Source organism: Rhinolophus ferrumequinum, chromosome 2 (genome assembly GCF_004115265.2).
Source record: "Rhinolophus ferrumequinum isolate MPI-CBG mRhiFer1 chromosome 2, mRhiFer1_v1.p, whole genome shotgun sequence".
Taxonomy (NCBI): domain Eukaryota; kingdom Metazoa; phylum Chordata; class Mammalia; order Chiroptera; family Rhinolophidae; genus Rhinolophus; species Rhinolophus ferrumequinum.
Window position 1 is genome coordinate 109,209,046 of NC_046285.1, and position 6,033 is coordinate 109,215,078.

Genomic DNA, 6,033 nt, shown 5'->3' on the forward strand with positions numbered 1-6,033 from the left:
CTGCTCTGCGTGTCCACCCTCAGCCTCGCCTGCCGGCCCTGGGGTGGCCACGGCATAGCCCCAGTTGCCCTCATGTGGCGCCCCCCACCGGGCTCCCTGGGACTGTGTCTGCAGCTGCACAGGGCTGGCTCCCGCCCTGCCTGTGAGGTAGCCGGTTACCTGTCCCTGCTTCACAGGTGCTGGCAGAAGACATAAGGCTCCTGGGTCAGCGGTTAGTCGCAGGAAAACCTACTAGGTTTACTACTCTTCTGTAAGACTAAAATGACTTCAAAATAATAGTTTTAAAACAATACCATATGGAAAGACTAGACTTAAAAGAGGGGACACACTGGAGGAAAGCTATAGCACCGACGCCAGAAATCAGTGCTCATTTTCGGAATCTGTAAAATCCCCAAACTGATGTTTCAGGATCTGGTTTGTTACCAGCACACACTTCCAACATCAAACATGGGTGTCTCCCCACACCTCTTAGTTCTGCGGCACCAGCTGGGGGTCACAGCTTAGCTCAGTCCTGACACCAGCCCATGGAGCTTGTACAGACGCCACGAGGGAGGGCTCAGTTGCACAGCACCGCCCCTTAGACATCAGCCGCAAGTCCTGGCCACACGTACTTCTGACAGACCGCCTATAAATCGGGGGTCTCCACACCCCTCCTCAGATTCCTTGAATTTGCTAGAGCGGCTCCCAGGCTCAGGGCACAGGTTTCTTAGGAGATTAGGGTCATAAAGGGTCTAACTCAGGAACAGATGGGAGGACGAGACGCGGAGGGTGAGGTCTGGGGGTGGCTCAGGGTCCCTGGGGTCCACTGTCCCAGCACCTCCGTGCACTCACCCACCGCACGCTCTCTGGACCCCGTCCTTTTGGGGTTTTATGGATGGAGGTCCCATCACCCAGGCGCGATTGAGTCAGTCACCCCTAAGGTGGGGGGTGAGGTGAAAGGCCCAGCCCTTTCATCCCTGGTTGGTTCCCTGGTTTCCCTGGCGACCAGCTCCATCCCTAAGCTCTCAAGGGGCCCAGGTCCCCTCATTAGAATAATGTCAGGTGTGGCTGGAAGGGGCTCCTCTCACCCCATCACCTGGGAATTACAGGGTTCTGGGAGCTCTGTGCCAGGAACCAGGATGAAGACCAAATAAATATTTCTTATATCACAAAACGCAATGTGATAAGACATTTTAAATGTAAATAGCCTCCCTAGAAAAGGAATATGTACTATTGCCCAAATGATAAAACTTAGGGAGACAGAAACAACAAGGGCTGGTTGTTGGATAGCAATCTCTACCTGGCTGTGTGTGACCGCTGGAAGAATGGTGTCTGCTGAAAGATGTCTACTGAAACGACCCCTCTGGCTTTGCCATCTCTACAGCCAAGAGCCATGTGCTTGGTGGGTGGTCATGGCACTGCTGAGACTTGCGCAGCATTTCTGTCTGCAAAACTCTGGGGACAACTGGGAGGGGAGGACAGAGGCCAAGACCCTTCTGTGTCTAGGCCACAGCCGCTCCCACTGCCAGAAGCGCCCATGTGACCTGATGGGGCGGGGGGAGGGGGTGCGCTGCGGGCTGAGGGGCAAGCTGCCCCTCAGGGCCCAGCCTCAGTCATGGTTGGGAAGGGGCCCACTTCCCAGGCAGGAGTGTCTCCTGCACCCGGGCAGCTGGTGGGTCAACAAAGCTCCTGCCAGGTCTCCTGTCACTAGGGCCCCTTCTCCCTCCAGCCCTCCCTCCAGCGACTCAGTTAATTCTGTAACCAGACCCAAGCCTCGCTGAGTCTGTTCAGGGCCAGGAAGAGTCATTCTGGCTTGAGTTTCCAGGAGCAAAGGCCTTGGGCAGCAACGTTGTTCTCACACAAAGGACAGTGCCATCCGCCACCAAGCTGCTCACGAGGTTGGTTACAGGGACCCGTGTCCATAGGGAGAGAAAGACGCCTGTGTTCTAAAGGGACGTGGGAGAAGGGACAAAGGCTTCTGTTGTAGCAAATGCCAGTGTCCAGGCGAAGAGAATTAATCGCCTTTCCTGTTCTACAGAAGGCTGTTGCCAGACCGCAGGAGGCCGTGGGTGAGCCCTGGGGCTGGGTTCAAGTCTGCCTCTGCCCAGAGACCCTTGGGAAATGACTGCACCTTTCTCAGCCTCTGTAAAAGAGGAACCCTGAGGACTGTTGGAGGAGTAAATGAAATTTTGCACGCACACACGCACGCGTGCGCATGTACGTATAGTGTGCAGTGCCCGATGCTCTCGATCAATGGTCATTATTATCAAAGTGACTATCCTTGTGTATCCAAACACCTGCAGCTGGCAGGTAAACTCCTGGTGCAGAAGGTGGACAAAGAAAACAGGCAGATCGCTTTCTGAGCACAGAATGAACTCACTGGCTAATGTACAACTTGGCAAACTTTGCGGGAGTATCGCGTGTTGTTATGTTTATGCCACATCAGGTTCTGTGAATCCATTTGGTTGTAGCAGCCGTCCCAGGACCGCTGCTCCCTTCCAAAGGGCAGCCCAGCATGAGCAGAACTGCCTGGCTTTGCTTTGGACCCATGGCCGTATTAGGTCCCAGCTCAAAACAGCAGGGCTTTTGTTTCTGTTTTTCCACTTTTTCTTCTTTTCCGTTTTGAGAAGGAGCTGGACATGGGAGCACAGTGAGCACCCTTTCCCTGCTGGCTTCATGCATGAGGCTTTTGCCCAGGGAACTGCCTCTCCGTGCAATGTGAGAGGAAGTACTGAACCAACGAAGGGAAACCGCGGCTTCCTCTGTGGTAGGACTGCTGCAGACTATCTGACCAACGCTTTTCACTTTCACGGACTCTTGGAAATTTGCCATAAAATTACATCAGGTTTAAAGTTTTAAAAATCACTGTATGAGCCTCTTTGGTGGTTTACTCAATGGGAACAAATTTTTTTTATTTACTCTGTAATCACACATTTTTATAACTTCCTCCCATTATGGGCCCAGAACAGCACAGTATTCAACCACATTAAACCAAATGAACAACAACAAAACCTAATCAATTCTTAAAATTATGTAACTAATAAGGATTCATACACCTGGACTTAAAAAATGCTTCTGTGAGATTGAACCATCTCTAATAAGACTGACCCTGGAGGTGGGGATGAGTTAATTATTCTGAGATTTAAATAAAGAATGTACCAAGCAAACCAGAGACAATGAAAGCTAAGGGGGTATAAATCTGGAAGCCTAATTTCTAGCAGTATATAAGTTTATGTTTTCCTTTCTGATAGTTGGGTTTTTTTATTGCCTACTTGCCCTAGTATGCTGGCTAGGATTTCCTGTTGCTGTGTATTGGTTTGTTATGATTTGTTATGCCTTAAGTGAAGTTATTTTGATCGAAGGGTGAATTTCTTTATATGAGGGGTTGTGTCGGGATGATGTCATCAGCATTATTGTGCTTATTAATATGAACACATGGAGGAGTGACTATGATGTAATGAACATTTAAACTGTGGTACCAAGAGTGTCCAGTCTGGGCAAGGCTACTCTTGGCTCATCTAAGTAGCTCTCTGAGGCACCAGCTCCTGCCATGGCCAGGCTACTCTCTGCCAGCACTGGTGAAAACTGCAGTGGCCCGTGGAGGAGACCATCCTGCCCGCCAACACTGGCGCCTGTGTTCCACCAGCATCGCACTCCAAAAACAGGGACTTTCAATTTGCGCTGGCAGCTGGGTGTCAGCGCTTGATTGGCTGAGCCAGCTCTCCCGAGAACCAGCAGCTCGTAGAGAGGTGCACCTCAGCTACATCTGGACTTAATCTCTTTCATCTCCCCTTTGCTTGGAACAATGATATACTTATCTATCATTAGAGTATATTTCTTTATTGGCTTATTAAGAGATATTATCCTGTATGCTATTGGCTTGTGACATATTATTATAAGTTGTAATTCCTGCACTGAACCTATGTTAAATAAATTATTGGCAAAGACACTGTCAGTGTCTGAGCATAATTTTGCCATGAACAAAACGCCTATAAAATGTTGAATAAAGTGAAAGTGGATGCATTTGCTTTGTTTCTGATAAAAAGTTTCAATATAACATCATTATGGTTTTAGCGTTAGGGTTTTTGATAGATTCCTTTTAATAGATAGATGATGTTCTATTTTTGTTGATTTAAAATGATTGGGTATTGAATTTTGTCAAATCCTTTTTAAAATTTATTGAAATGATTATATATTTTCCCCCATTCTATTAATATGGTGAATTGTATTAATTTTCAAGTGTTAGTCCAAGTTTGCATTACTGGGATAAACTCCACTTGGCCATAATGTATCACCCTCAGTATATATTGTTAAGTTTGATTTCCTAATGTTTTCTAAAGGATTTTTGCATCAATTTTTATGAAGAATATTAATTATTCTTTATTTTTTGTGAGGTATTTTTATTAGAGTTATGTGTGCCTTATTAACAAACTGGGACGTGTCCAGCCCCTATTTTCTTAAAATTTTAATGTTGGTGTTACTTCTTCCTTATACATTTGATGGAATTCACCATTGAAATCATTTAGGGCTGGAATTTTCTTTGTGAGGTTTTTTTAATAACAAATTTAATTGATTAAATATAAATATATAATATATAATATAAACCATATTTGGTCATGATACGTAATCACTTTATGTATCACTGGATTGTTTTTGCTAACATTTTATAGCAGTGTTAATATTGGCTGCATAGAACCGGTTAGGAAGTCACTTTTCTCTGTTTTCTGGAAGAATTTGTGTAACATGGGTATTAGTTTCTCCTTGTTTGGAACCATTTACTAGTGACACCATCTGGGCCTGGAGTATTCTTTGTAAGAAGGTTTTAAATTATGAAGTCAATTCCTTTAGCAGATAGTATGCAGATTTTCTAAATATTCTTGTTCATTTTTGGTAATTTGTGTTTTTCAAGGAATTTGTGGAACTTATCTAACTTGTCAAGTTTCGTAATGTTTGTCTTTTAAAAACCTATGGAATCTCTATACTGAATTCTTTTTTCATTCCTCATATTGGTACTTCGTGCTTCTGCTTCTTTTAAAAAAAATTGTGGTAGAAGACCCGTAAGCTAAAATTTACCACCTTAACCATTTGTAAGTGTAGACAGAGTTCCGTGCAGTAAATACACTGGCCCTGTGGTCCAACCGTTTCCATCCTGTGAAACAAGCCCTTTCCAGTTACCAGTATCTCCTCTCTCCCCAGCCCCGCCGCCACCAAGCTGCCGCGTCGGTGATATTGACGCCCGCCTCCCTCCGAGACCAGCCCACGCTAACGCGCACTGACGTCTTTCCCAACGCCCTCTTGGGGAAATAAAAACGTAATCCCTCTGCTTCCGTTTGTCAAGTGGAAAGAATGACAAATGGTTCACACCTCACAGCGCAGTGAGGTAACTGAAGTACAAGAAAAACACGAGAAAGGGGGTCCTGATCCAAAAACAGCCATTTCTGTCGCCCATAAATGGGTTTCCGACAACTGTCCCCTGGCCTCGCTCCCCGTCTCAGAGTCGGGAAGCAGCCCCGGCGCCGGGTCCCCTTGCCCCGCCCACACACCAGGCCCGGCGCTGCTCCCGGTGCTCAGCTCCCGGGTTAGCGCAACGGCCACCGGCGCGACAAGTGACACGCGCCCGCGCGGCGCGCTCGCCCCAGGCCCGGGCCTCTTCGCGAAGGAGCTGAGCGCCTCGCGCCCGCGCGGGCGGAGGACGGTAGCTCCACTTGTCCGGACAGCGGAGCGCATGAAACAAACTGGGATGTGTCCAGCCCCTATTTTCTTAAAATTTTAGTGTTGGTGTTACTTCTTCCTTATACATTTGATGGAATTCACCAGTGAAATCATTTAGGGCTGGAATTTTCTTTGTGAGGTTTTTTTAAATAACAAATTTAACTGATTAAATATAAATATATAATATGTAATATAAACCATATTTGGTCATGATACGTAATCACTTTATGTATCACTGGATTGTTTTTGCTCACATTTTATAGCAGTGTTTATGCTGGCTGCATAGAACCGGTTAGGAAGTAATTCACTCGTCTCTTTTCTGGAAGAATTTGTGTAACATGC